The 15,233-nt window shown below is 40.8% G+C and overlaps 1 pseudogene; it reads right to left on the bottom strand.

The window, feature by feature from the left end:
* Window positions 1-9,779: 9,779 nt before the first annotated feature.
* Window positions 9,780-10,433, bottom strand: LOC147793651 (pectinesterase inhibitor pseudogene; annotated as a pseudogene).
* Window positions 10,434-15,233: the final 4,800 nt, after the last annotated feature.

Genomic DNA, 15,233 nt, shown 5'->3' with positions numbered 1-15,233 from the left:
AATCAACAAAACAGAAGGTAGTTGCTTTGTCTTCCTGCGAAGTAGAATACATGGCCGCTTCGATGGCAGCAACACAAGGGGTCTGGCTTGCGCAACTAATGAAAGAACTCATCGGGAGAGAAAGCGATCCACCAATGCTATACGTAGACAACAAAGCTACGATCTCCCTGATAAAAAATCCAGTTCTGCACGACCAGAGCAAGCACATAAAAATCAGATTCCACTACATTCGAGAATGTGCAGATCGAGGGATCATCAAGATTGATTTCATCCGAACAGAGGAACAACTTGGAGACATTTTCACCAAGTCCCTGGCGCGGGTAAAATTTGAAGAACTACGCTAAAAAATTGAAGTTCAAATAATAAGATAGATATAGCACAGCTTTTAGGAGGAGATTGTTAAATAAAAGCTATGTTTCTTATTTAGTTAGGTTGTTTTTACCTCAAAACTTCTGAATTCATGCCAATGGAAAAGCGTAATTCTAGTTGCCATTTTTTTGGCCAACTTGGGCGAAGTCTTCACCCACTTTTCTATTTTTGTGTAATTTGTTTTTCTATTTTTGTAATTAGATTTGTTATTTAAACGATTCAACTGAAAAGAAATAAAACATCGAGTCTTCAGCAAATCTCAGCGAATCTCTCTCCCTCTCTCCTTTTACTTCCGCTATTTTTTCTTTCGAAGAAACCTTCGACCAGTTTTCGTCGACATTTTCCTCTGAATTGCCAGAGTCAACACTGGGCAGTCTCTGGCTAAGTGACCCTCCTTCCCGTATCGGAAGCAGGCCCCGGAGCGAGCTAGGCACCGCCCCCAATGGGTCTTCCCACACTCGCTGCACTTGGGTCGATCGTCTGCCCTGCCCTCTCTTCCCTGTTGGCCCCGCCTAGGATCGTGGCGCCGTCTGTCTGGTCGTCTCAGTGGCGGCGATGAGGATGAATCACGGCGCCGTTTGGCTGGTCGCCGCGGTGGTGGCGATGAGGATGAATCGCGGCGGTCACCCCAGTCACGGCGTCGCCTCCGTCTCTCGGTTGGTGAGCGGGACCCACGCAGTCATCTCGGTCACTGTGTCGTTTCCGTCTCTGGGTCGACGTGTAGGATTCGCTCGGTCCATCGGTCCCCTCCATGGCCCGTGCTACTCTCAGCGCGTCAGCGTAAGTCGTAGGTGCTATCGCTTCAACCACGTTACGTATCTTCCGGTCCAGCCCCAGCATAAACTGGTGGGCTGTCCTGTAGTCGGTGTCCACCAAGTCTGGGGCGAAGCATTTCAACTTGGCGAACTCTCTGGCATAGGCAATAACCGAACGCCCTCTCTGTTTTAGGTGAGTGAATTCCTGATGCTTGCGGGTCTAGACGTCCTCTGGGTAGTACGCCTCTGCAAAGGTCTCCTTAAATTCTGTCCATGAAATTCCGCCCCCCTGGGTCTAATAAGCTCGGCATCGGCACACAGCATACCTGAGCATTGGCACGCAGCATGAATGCTGCGTATTCCACCTTTTGATCTTCGGGGCAGTTTGTCAGCCTGAATACGGTCTCTATGGAACTCAGCCACAACTGTGCCTCGGTCGGGTCGTTAGAGGTCCCCTTGAAGGTCTGTGGGTCACCTCGCTTAAAATCCCGTAGGCACCTGGCATCCCTAGTGGAGGCGGAGTTATTCGCAGGCTGGCCACCAGACAGGTTTCGTACTACGACCCGCAATACGTCGACCAATTCCACCGCTGAGTCTCAGGCGGGTTGGGGTGTCGCTGGCCATGAGCATGTCACCGTTACATCGGGCCCCTCCCTGGTGTCCTCGCGGTCGGGACCCCGTCTCCTCACGCTCCTACCCCTAACTGAGGTTCGCCTCTTGGGTGTCATATCTACCCCTAGCAATAGCGATGAGGTTACATACTATTCTCCCCACTTCTATGAACAATCACAAGGGCATAATTCGCGTACACATGCAATGGCATTAGCCGGACACACACATAAGCATAAATCTGGCACATCATGGAACATATCAACATCAGAACAAGTGCGTACATCCGTAATTCTCTCTTACACTATATACACATACCTGACAGTGACGGTGTGGTTGCTGGAGGACCTTGGAAATGCCTTAGGCCTACATCGTAGACCAGTCTACAAGATCTGTGACCTAGGGCTCTAATACCAACTGTAACGCCCCTAATTTTCTCTACCCTAATTAGTGACGTTACTTTATACTCGTCAAATCAACAGGACAAGAGTTCACGTGGGACAGTCTCAATAACGATAATGCATTCATCAATATAAGCAGTTCATACCTAGGAAAACAATTACGACAACCTAGCCTAGAAGTAATCAATAGAGAACTAGAGGAAACAATCGGAAAACTATGAACCCAAAAGAATCCAACAGGCGCCTACGACACTACAGACTGTCCTCAAGATTTCCATGGCCCTTCGCCATTGACATATCATCAACATACAAGATCAAATAGATAAACAAACCACACAATTGTCAAATTGACTATGAGTGTACTTATGCTCCACCATGAAGTGATCAAAATTCATATACCATCAACGAGGAGATTGTTTCAGCCTATACAAAGATTTCTTCAATCTACAGTACTTGAAAACCAACTCACTGTGTCGTATATATTTCTTCTTCCAAATCTCCATGCAAGAAAACAGTTTTTATATCAAGTTAAGCAAGCTGAAGATTAAATTAAGCGACCAAAACCAACAAAATTTGAATGGATGGAGATATTCACCATTCTTGAAAGTATGATTTCCAAAAACAAATTCTGAAAAACAAATAAGCAAGAATGCAATGAGAAACTTATCTTCGACAATTGATGCTGAGTTTGAGCACGTCTGGTGGTCGATGAGGTTAAGTCTTTCACAATACCACAAATGTCCAAACTTGGCTCTGTTGATACTAATTGCGGTACCCTAATGCCACAACCAAAATGCTCTAATACAAATTGTAGTAGCGGAAGTGGGAGCAAGATCAATCATACTCACACACCCACAAATTGTTGTAGCTTACCATGTCTATTAGTAGTCGTGAAGATATTACCAAAGTCAAGACCACTTCTAATTTCTTGTAGTACAACTCAGTGATGTCAAGCTTGTCTCAATTTCTCTAGTGCCTTATCGGGTGTAGAAATAGTCAGGGATCTCTGAACAAGGTCTTTGTTCCATAAACTCGTCACAAGTGCTATGGACCACACGGGTAAACTCGGTAGTTAGTCAACACACGAGGTTGCTCCCCCACTTCATGTGATGTTATGGTCTTGTGGAGGGGTTGCTAGCTAAGCTTTCACAAATGATATTCAGGTCTCACGACGCCATATCGTCGTTCATGTTAGCATGTTTGTTGAGGTTGCTCCTCTTCAACTTAGGATACCAGTGATTCACTTCCTAATCAATATAAGCGGCTAAATAAGAAGATCAAACAAGTTGGTTCACCGCAAAGCTTAGTTAGGTCTTTCAGGTGATTGTGCGACACTAAGTTAGGTGAACAACCTCCAAACCGGGTTTGTAATACACACAAAAACTGACTTAGGAACTTCTAGACCATCCAGAAGCTTAGATAGGTTTAGGAGCATTAGGTGTATGAGCTTATGCATGAACTTCCTAGAGTCCAGGTTAGGTGTAGAAGCTTATGCATGAATTTCCTAGAGTCCAAATTAAAGCTCATGGTAACTTACTAGGTCATGGATGTCTAAAAGCCTACGGGTAGGCTACTTACCAACTATTTTTATGCTCACTAGATATTACTTTTTTATGAAATGGGAGGCCTATTGAGTCGGCGAACTATTTTTTATGCTCACCCAGTCTTACCCCTTTAATGGGAGGCCTATTGAGTCGGCGAACTAGAGCCACTCTCACCCATGCAAATCTAAGGATAATTTCGAATAAACAGGAGTTCATGGTTAGCTCAGGATTAAAACCGAGTTACCTAGGTTGTCGAATGAAAAGAAAATCAGTCTCAACAGTAAACGACATTATAAAGTAAGAGTGGTTTTCTTCATGGTCCGATCTTATGCAATACTCATTGCATAGGACGCCCCCACTCACATGTCTTCACATGTACAATTTAGTGATCACATTGTTTATATCATATACAAAAGTGGGCCGCATCCATAGTGTTCCCAGGATAAGGTACTCAGCCTTATCCTTATACTATAGATCATTTTGACTATATACTTGAACTTGATCCACTCTTATGTCTCTACATATAGTTCAAGTAATCATACTATAGTTACATACCCAACATCTTATGTAGACTCTTCTAGAAGTGCGAGGTGAACCTTGTTCCCTATCTCACGTGATAAAAATTCCAGTACCGTGATGATGGGCTATCTCTTTAACATACAACTGAGTGTACCTGTCCACTTGGTATGTGATTTTTCTAGGAATGAAGTGAGTTGTCTTGGTCCACCTATCTACGAATGACCCAAATGATTGTGTAATTCTGCTTGGTGTTTGGCAAATCCAAGATAAAGTCAATAATCACGTCTTCCCACTTCCATAGAGAAACATTAGCAGTTGCCACAACCCCGAAGGTCGCTATCTCGGTTTATTTACCTATTGAAAGGTCAGACATTGACCTACGCACTCAATTATTCTTAATTCCTTGCCACTAGTAAGTAGTTTTTAGGCCCTCATACATCTTCATACTTTTAGGGTAGAACGTATAAGACATATAGTGGGCTTTAGTGATAATATCCTTCCAAATTTCCTCATCCCATGGTATGCATAGGTGGGCATGCCACAACAACTTGTCATTTTACGAGACGTAAACCCCTTTGGCCTATCAGTCTCTTACTATTCCCAGATCTTTTTGAGGTACCACCTAGGCTTGACTATGGCCAAGCGTATCTTAAGCTACTAAAACCCAACGAAAGAGAAAGATACGTGAATAATAATGTAGGTGTATGTGTCTATATATTGCATAATTGGAGAAGTAATATATGATCATAGTTCAGTGAGATGATGCATATAATACTTGCATACATAACTTGACTTCAATTCTTTATGAGTCGAAGATATATACTCATAGTATTTTGATCATATTGATAGTACATTTTATATCATGATATTTCATAAGGCATAACTGTGGTCATAAAATCATATTAGCCATACTCAACATACATGGAAGTATATACATCACATCAACCTACATTAACATAAAAGTTTAATAACATGTACGTATTGTTATTCATACAACATACCCAACCATGCTCAAGGCAATCCAATTGTAAATTTACTTACGATTTTCGGCTTAAGTAGGTGCTCCTAAGCTCTCCTTATCTAATCATTCAAAGGTTTAGCTTTGATGTGATCCAATTTCACCTGTCTTCCACCATGTTACTTAACCTAAGTCAAGCCTAAACAATGAGAAATAATCTTAATTGGCCAAAATAGTATTTCAGTGACATTTTCGAACTTTAAATAGGTTCAAAATGCTTATGATCTAAAATAGGTAAATCAAGCCACAATTGGCCATGTCGAGCAAAGGAGAGTCGGTTGGAGCCACCAAGTCGAGCGCCAGGGGAAATGGCTATTGGAAGTTGTACACAAATTATAGCCTAGAGCTGCATGCTTATTGCAATGATAGAGGCAGCTAGGAGCATATAGAGTGATGGGTGGCAGCCATTTAGTTCTAAGCATGCATCTGCGATTTTTTGGGCTTGCTTCGTGGATTAAGTTTCGGTTGAGCGCACTCAGATTAGACCGTCTAAAGAATTCGTGGACATGGGGCGAGGCTATTAGGTTGAGCATCTGTCTACATTGTGGGTTAATTGAGAGTTCGATGTCATAGTGATGCTTGACAAGGGTGTTGCCTCATGTCCATTCTAAACCCTTTTACCTTACTTCAATGTAAGTTAGTTATTTATTATTTTATCATTTTAATTTATGTGTATGTCTACACTTGTCCAAGTTGATTGGTCTCAAAATGTACTATAGGGAGATACGAAGGTTGTCAATCCTTCCTGCCCATAATATATGCTATGAATGTTGTTATTGTTCCTTATTGCTTGCAAGCTTATAATGTTACTTTCTCAAATTGATTTTAAGATGCTTTATTTAACTTTCTCTGACCTCGCTTTTTTAAATTTGTTTTTTAAGAGTGTGATTAGAGACTTGAGCATAGGTCATCTATACCAACGACAACCTAAGTTTTAGTAGCCTTACTTACTCGAGGACAAGAGTAAATGCCGTAACGATCACGTTGTGTCCTTAAAGAACGTGATTGTGATCCTTGGTATGAGAGTCAAGTTTTCTCCTGGTATTCAAATTAACAAACATGTGCGCTATGAAACAGAGCAAGTCCCAGGTTGATGGTTGGGTGAGATTGAAGAACTGACAGTTCTATTTACGAGAAGTCTTTGACGATCTTTGACTTTTGGAATCTTGTATGAGTGAGAATGTCACAAAAGTTGATAAGATTGAAAGTTAGCTGGCTACGTAGATGAGATACACATCCAAGAATTGATGCCCACGATTGAGACCGTGGGTCAAATAAAGTCATATGAACCGATGGCATGAGTGTGAGGGTAGCTCGACGGACTCTATTGCCCACATTTTGGAATACACCAAGAGCCTCCTCTGAAGTCCCCTTCACCCTTTGCTCGACACTTAAGCCAATTTGACCACTTTGACTACACTTTCAAATGGCTCGCAACTTCTTTATTCAACACTTACGATTCTATTGACATTGTCCACTTTTAGCATAAACTCTCCTGACTTTGCTTTTTGTTTCCCTACCAAGTCACTCACACCAATGAAGATGGTGTTTCTTACCTCTAAACCCATTATCATCCCTTTAATTAGCCAATGTGGGACTACTCCTCCCAATAATCCTTAACATCCTCGTTCTGCTTTATATGTAAGAGTGACCTATCGAGTGTCTGAATGCTCACAAAGAGCCACTCTTTATGCCTTCCACGTTAAATTTGGTGAATTCATTAACTGAATATGAGATGACTTTAGTTGAAACATCACCAATTGAAAGCATTGAGAACTCTTACATGGAAGCCCCCTTACTTCAAAACATAGTGGGAGAGATGGAAGAGTCAGTCGAATAAGGTCTTATGTACGAGACATGAATTAACCATGTATCAGCTAAGAGAACTATGACCATCATACACAATTTCATGACTGAGACTGAAGCAATATACTATAGCATCAAGATATACGAAAGATAAAAGTCATCAATTTAGCAACCCTACCTATAATACATATACTACCCAATTGAAAAAAAAAAAATATACATATGCAAGATAGTGAAAAATGTTGTACATGTTGAAAAAAAAAATATTTTTCCATCTCATAAATTTACGGGTACTTCAATTTAGAAAGTTCTCACAAAAAAATTTGTCTCACTTCACGAAAAATTAAATAACTCTCTATATTTAATTTCTTAAATAAATATCAAAACCCATTTAAAAAAAAACAAAAAAGAAGAAGAATAAGAATGATTTGTATTTTTTTTTAATTTTTTTTATATCACTAACAGGTTAATATAAACATGAGATCTCAACCATGTTAATTAAAACAGGAGCCACATGTAAAAATTCATATCAAAATCTCGACTTTTGAAGTTATTGTCTGGAGCCCTACTCGACCCTCTTCGAGCTTGTCTTTGACACTTGTGTCATCTCTCTCTCGAACTTAGCGTATGCCTTAGCTTCAATGCACATTCTTGGTGTATTGGATGATGCCTTAGCTCCAGTGCACATTCTTGGTGTATTGGATGATGCACCATCCTCTCGCATCATGACACTTCTCAATCTTGGGACTCATGTGGTCGGATAGATGTCATTTGAGGGTTGCCCCTTGTCTGTCTTGTGGATGTCATTTGAGGGTCGCCCCTTGTCTGTCTTGTGGATGTCATTTGAGGGTCGCCCCTTGTCTGTCTTGTGTGGAGGTCACAATCTATAATCTTGGGACTCATGTGGTCGGATAGATGTCACTTGAGAGTCGCCCCTTGTTTGTCTTGTGTGGCGGTTACAATCTACTTCTTGTCAGTGATGTTGTGGCATGCTGCTTCCTGCAATAAATGAGGGTTTCTTCGTTCCGTTGGGATTGAAAAGCTTATGATTAGAGGGAGGGTCGTTGGGACAAGAAACGTTCGACCTTCAGCTAACCTTTTCTTTTTTTCTTTTCTTTTTATAATGAAATTGGGTCGATTCATGACCTAGTTTTTGTGCCTATAAACTTGAAACCAACCCAAACGGGAACTTGAATCCAAAAAGATAAAAACAAAAAAGTTATGAATAATGAAGATTTGAGAAGAAAAAAAAATGAAATCCAGTAAGCTTTTGAACAAATTTGGGCAATTCTCCCTCCATGCTCACAAAAAAATTTGTCTCACTTCACGAAAAATTAAAACAGGCCACATGTAAAAATTCATATCAAAATCTCGACTTTTGAAGTTATTGTCTCGAGCCCTACTCGATCTTTTTCGAGCTTGTCTTTGACACTCGTGTCGTCTCTCTCTCGAACTTAGCGTATGACTTAACTTCAATGCACATTCTTGGTCTATTGGATGATGCCTCGTATGCCTTAGCTTCAATGCACATTCTTGGTGTATTGGATGATGCCTTAGCTTCAGTGCACATTCTTGGTGTATTGGATGATGCCTTAGCTTCAGTGCACATTCTTGGTGTATTGGATGATGCACTGTCCTCCTCTCGCATCATGACACTTCTCAATCTTGGGACTCATGTGGTCGGATAGATGTCACTTGAGGGTCGCCCCTTGTCTGTCTTGTGGATTTCACTTGAGGGTCGCCCCTTGTCTGTCTTGTGGATGTCACTTGAGGGTCGCCCCTTGTCTGTCTTGTGGATGTCACTTGAGGGTCGCCCCTTGTCTGTCTTGTGGATGTCACTTGAGGGTCGCCCCTTGTCTGTCTTGTGTGGAGGGTCTTGTGGATGTCACTTGAGGGTCGCCCCTTGTCCGTCTTGTGGATGTCACTTGAGGGTCGCCCCTTGTCTGTCTTGTGGATGTCACTTGAGGGTCGCCCCTTGTCTGTCTTGTGGATGTCACTTGAGGGTCGCCCCTTGTCTGTCTTATGTGGAGGGTCTTGTGGATGTCACTTGAGGGTCGCCCCTTGTCTGTCTTGTGTGGAGGTCACAATCTATAATCTTGGGAATCATGTGGTCGCATAGATGTCACTTGAGGGTCACCCCTTGTCTGTCTTGTGTGGAGGTCACTCATGTGGTCGCATAGATGTCACTTGAGGGTCACCCCTTGTCTGTCTTGTGTGGAGGTCACAATCTACTTCATGTCAGTGATGTTGTGACATGCTCCTTCCTGCAATAAATGAGGGTTTTCTTCGTTCCATTGGGCTTGAAAAGCTTATGATTAGAGGGAGGGTCGTTGGGACAGGAAACGTTCGGCCTCCCGCTAGCCTTTTTTAACCTTTTTTTTAATGAAATTGGGTCGGTTCATCACCTAGTTTTTGTACCTATAAACTTGAAACCAACCCAAACGACTCGAATCCAAAAAGATCAAAACAAACCAACCTAACCAAAAAAGTTATGAATAATGAAAATTTGATAATAAAAAGAAATCTAGTAAGCTTTTGAAAAATTTGGGCAACTCTCCCTCCACACTCACTTTGATTCAAACTAGTTTCTTTAGCTTCATTGTGGGCAGAGGAGGCCTATAACTCATTAACATGAAATTATGTGCCGCTATTGACTCACGAACTAGAACCTGTTACCTTTAAAATTGGAGAGCACTAAGAGTTATAGAGTGACCCTAGATTAGTCAGATTATTAAAATGTGAAGGAGTCATGTTCAAATTTATAGGATTCAAAACAGACATATTATTGATTCATGGCATTCCAAGTACATATACGATAAAATGAAGAAAGGTTGAAGAAAAATGAATTAGGCACGCCCAAGGAGAAGATTGGCTATAACCAAGATGATACTACAAATATCTTCCACAGTCTTCCCGTTGCCAGACAGCGCCGATGGGTCCTTCGGCGGCTGCGTGAAGCTGTCCAGACAGTCGTCGGCCTCCGTCATGGCTGCAGACGCCTTAATGTTGACGCCATTGTAGTCACCTTCCCTCAGGTCGTTCTTCCCATCCTCGATGTCGTCGGCGGCATCGTCGTACTGTTCAGCACAGGTGGCATATCGCTCCTTAAGCTTGGGATCGGCTGCCTTGGACGCCAGGGACAGGGCGAGGGCACGAGTTTGAGCAACCTTGTCGTGGGCGAGGTTGAGGGTGAAGGTGGCCAGCCCTTTTAGGTCTGTGGTGCCAGCAGATTTCAACACGTTAAAGCAAAAAGAAGGGTTTCTAGTTTTCTTGCAGATGGTGGAAACGATGTCGTCTTGGGAAGCCGCATGCATGGGCACCATCCCATTAAAGAACAGTACTAAAAGGACAATCCTAAAGACTGCAAGAAAACTAGAAGATGCCATTTTTTATTTCGATTTTTCTGTCTGTTTTGCTCAATTAATTCGTAGGTTGGGTTCACATATTTATACACTCACAAATATTCCTTTTAATAGCTTTCACTTTAGAATTTTAAGTAAAACCCTATTAAAAGAAAACCGAACAAAAATAGACCGAATAAGTTAAGCTTTTTTCTCTCTAAACCCAATCACAAACTTGGCTAAGTTATTATGCACTTTTTTAGACAATACACCGTCTTCCTCCGTGTGCCACTCTCGTGTTAACCTTGACTGACTACACATAAGAGTCATAACTTTACTCTCTTGTTAGTAAGATTATAACCGTTCTCTTCGGCTTAAATTAATAATATTTATGTTACAAAAAAAAAAATCAAGGTTATTAATGTAATATTGAACCATAGTTTTCATTGAGAGGATAATATTTAATAAATAACCTAAAGAATATATAGTACATGGATAGTGCTAATACGTCGACAAATGTTTTGCCAATATTTTTTGTTGGCATCACGAAAGCTAGTCCTTGCCATGATTGTGTGTTTTGACGTAACGGATTTGAGGATAATATTTAAGGAGTTTTTGATGTATGCGCTAATGCTAGCACTATTTTATGGTTCAAGCATGCTGTACAACGATGCCTCGAGAAAAGGATTGGGGCTGCGTGTTGGTGTTAATGGAGAAGTGATTGTATATGGCTCCTAATAGCTTAAGAAATATGAGCGTAACTACCTAACCCTCGATTTGGAGTTAGCAACTGTGGTGTTCACGTTAAAAATATGGTGACATTACTTGTATGGTGAAAAGGTACAGGTAGTAAAACCATAAGAGCCTCAAGTATCTTATTCAGGTAGAAAGAGTTGAACATGGGACGAAGGAGATAGTTGGAGTTTGTGAAGGATTATGATACAAAGATCCTTTATCACCCATGTAAAGCTAACATAGTGGCCGATATGTTGAGTAGAAAGACAGCTCACTCTTCTGGTATGTCATTTTCGGTTCTCTAAATCTTCAAAAATTTCACTAGATGGTCATAATTCAAGTCATTTTAGGATTAGTATGGGTGTAAAATAGTCAAAAGATCACCTTCCACACACCTTCACGCGCCCCATGCGTGGCTGGAAAGGCTTCTAGGCATGATTCCACTTGCAACGGGCTCACGTGCAAATACCACGGCCAGTCGCTATTGGCGCTCAATTTAAGAATAATTTAACTTAAACTCCCAAAAACAATTTCACTACTTGACACCCACCCCACTCACGACACTGAGTGTTCTTGGCTTCGAGTCCAGGCGACGTAAGGCATTAGTATTTTCTTATTTTTTCTTGGTGTGGCATGTGTCCTACAAAAGCACACCTTCAAGTCTCGCAAAATGTTGACTCATCGTTTCCTTCAATTAACGTAGGGTCGGCGCATGTCCTTCCACCTCCATGAGCGCGCTTAGATTTAATCCACCTCCCCACAATGGTACCAGAGCCATGCCCTAAACTTGGTCGTACCAATAGATTGGTAAATCCTCAAATGTCGAACAAAGAACTCCAAAAGAAAAGGAGCCGAGCCTCCTTGAAGGCATAGTAAAAAAGAACCAAGACTCCAAAAGAAAAAGAAGTCGAGCCTCGATTAAGGGGAGGCGTACTTTGCTCGAGGGGAGGTGTTGGATGATGAAAGTAAATACAGACGGACGGTTGATTGGCAGATTAATATATTTGGCCGTTACTAGGCCTGACATAGTTTATTCAGTTCGTATGCTTAGTCAATTTATGCATGAACCAAGAAAACCACATTGGGAGGCAGCTCTTCGGGTTCTGAGATACATCAAAGGTACTCCTCGTCAAGGACTCCTACTACCATCTGAAAACAATTTAAGATTACAAGCATATAGCGATTATGACTGGGGTGGTTGTCGAACTCCAGACGGTCTATTTCTGGGTTCTGCATTTTCCTCGGAAATTCAATTATTTATTGGAAGTCTTAACTAATGTGTCCAGATCATCCGCAGAAGGCTAGTATCGAGCTATGACAAATACTTGTTTAGAGTTAACTTGGTTAAGATGCATTCTTCAAGACTTGAATGTTCCACCGTCCGAACCAGCATTATTATATTGTGATAATCAAGCAGCATTACATACAGCAGTCAATCCAGTCTTTCACGAACGTACGGAACACATTGAAATAGATTGCCATATAGTTCGAGAAAAGTTACAAGCTGGAATCATCAAACCGTGTTATGTTTCGACTAAAATGCAATTGGCAGATGTTTTCACTAAAGATTTGGGAAGACATCAGTTTGATCTTTTGAAGGACAAGTTGGGTATGATTGACATACACTCTCCAACTTGAGGGGAGTATTAAGATATGATATTTGGAGAATATGTTTTAATAATTAATTATGGAGCATATGTTAGATATCCGTTAATATTTTTTCTTTGTTTTTGGGAGTTGTTAGTAGTATATTTTATCTTATGATTTGATTAATAGTATATTTTATCTTATTTACAAAATTTAGCAGTTGTATTAGTTGATAGTTTGTATCCTATATTTTCATTGTATTAGTTGATAGTTTATATTGTATTTAAACGTTTGTAATCACTAAGATCATACTTTCGATCCCAATTCTATTTCTCATTCTTAACCCTATGGAAACCTAATTTTTTTTGTGACAAAATTTTGTGTGTCCCTAAGTTATGTAGCAGGGACATCGATAATGGCCACAAAATTCCCAGCTGAGTTCACCAATTTCATCGTTGGCGTAACAGTGTGCATGATAGTTTCAATGTTGCAATTTATAGCGCTATTGAATGAGTTGCCTGCCAACACACCATCAGTTTCCAGGAACTCTCTGTACTTCACTTTGTTCTTCGCATTAAGCGGCATGCTCTCGTCTTATGTGTCGTCGGTAAAAGCTTTGACGCCGGAGCCGATGATGCCCCGAGTCACCGCTGTTCTGCCGCTTACTCTTGGCATTGGTGTTGTTTCAATGGGGATTTTATCGTGCATACAGAAGGTACAACAGAGACGTATGCGTTAACTGTTCAGTGAAATTTATATATGTTTTACTTTTATTAATTGAACTCGTATAGTTTAAAATGTTTTTATTAAGTTATTTTTGTTGTAATGATTTGAATGTCTTATTAGATCATTGTTATTATCGAATATCACTTATTTATGTCGAGCCTCGAGCCACGTTTTGAGAGAAAAGGTTTTAGTAAATGTGGACGAGAAAAATCATTGAAAGCGAGTTGAAAGAAAGCATTGTGAAAGTTAAGAACGATTACAATACTTGGTCCAGAGAGGTTTAACGATTACTTTGTCCCGGTATGGTACATTTTAAGGCGGTCTGAAAGAAGTAAACATGATTTCGTCGAATGGTCATACAACATAAAATGTAATAAGAAAGTAACACAACATGAAAGCAAGTAGAAAGGCTTTGGCATGTCAGGAGCATGCGGCAATGGGTAATATGTCTTGGACAAACATGACCATGAGATCCTCGCCCGCCTAATTGGTTGACGTCCTTGTCAACTAACGAAGTTCAAAATCTACAATGTGGGTCATGACAGAGTCCAGATTTTTGGCACGTTCTCAGTTTGTTTCCTCTGTAGGGAGGTTCTTCCATTTGTCAAATAATTCTCGAACATTCTGTACAGACCTTCTAACTTTCCTAACTTTCTTAGCTAGGATTACCTTGACTTCTTTGTTTGAGGTCTATTCTAGGTTTTGCAATGATATTGCGGCTGCTCTGGATATTGTTGAGGTAAGACTTTAGATTGCTCACATGAATTACGATATAGATTTTCATCCACGTGGGGAATGCCACCCTATAAGATGTAACTCCAATTTTCTTGAGAACTTCACCCGGTTCTTCGTATTTTTAGACAAGCCTCTAGTCCTTTGTGCTGCAGAAATTGATCTATTCTAGAATCAACTTGATGAGAACTTAGTCTTTTACCTGAAATGTGACGGGACAGTACTTCCTTCTTCCATTTTTGAAGTTTTGGGCTTGAGGATTCTTCCCTGCGTATGGGTGGTTAATGATATGGCATAGGGATGGTTGCCTTCGGCTCACAATTTCAAAGGGATTTCTCCCGGTCGAGGAACTACTTTGGCAAATAAAGAAAATTGGACCACATCTAGTGTTGCATCTAATTTGTTTTTACATGCCTAAACGAAGTGTCGCAAATATTCTTCCAACAAACAATTGAATCGTTCGGTCTATCCATCAGTCTGGAGATGGTAACTCAATGAGATATTCGAAGTTGCCTTCAAGAACTCGAATTAATTCATCCAAAATGTCTTGATAAATATGTTTGAAGAATAGTTGGTCAGCCAATTCGACTGAACATATCTTGGGCGTGAGTTTGAACGCGACATATTTCGAGAATCAATCGACGATGACCTGACTTCATGTTTGCCAACCTTTGAGTGTGTGATGAAGGTTAGTGATACACTCTCCCAAGGTCTTGTCGGCACCAGCAAGGGTTCGAGGAGTTCTGAGATCTTGGCCTTTTTAACTTTGCCCTATTGGCAAATGAAGCATTTCTTGGTGTACTATATTATGTCATCTAGCATATTTTGTCAAAAGTACCCCTTCTAATCATGTAACATAGTAAAAGTAATCAAGGTCTAAACCTGTGTGCACTCAGAGAATGGAATAACTCGATGAGTTAGTCCTAAACATCTTGAAAACGAGAGACAAGATTTAAATTGTCTAGATGCCCTTAAGAACCCAGTAGGCTTCCACAATATCTAAGAATAACAAAGTGATATGAACCAAGAGACATCAATCATACAATATGCTTCACTGAAGATGTTGAAATTATCAAAAGATATTTCAATTA

This window comes from Cucurbita pepo, chromosome 2 (assembly GCF_057944985.1).
Source record: "Cucurbita pepo subsp. pepo isolate OVF chromosome 2, ASM5794498v1, whole genome shotgun sequence".
Taxonomy (NCBI): Eukaryota; Viridiplantae; Streptophyta; class Magnoliopsida; order Cucurbitales; family Cucurbitaceae; genus Cucurbita; species Cucurbita pepo.
This window is presented reverse-complemented; position numbering and strand designations above follow the sequence as displayed.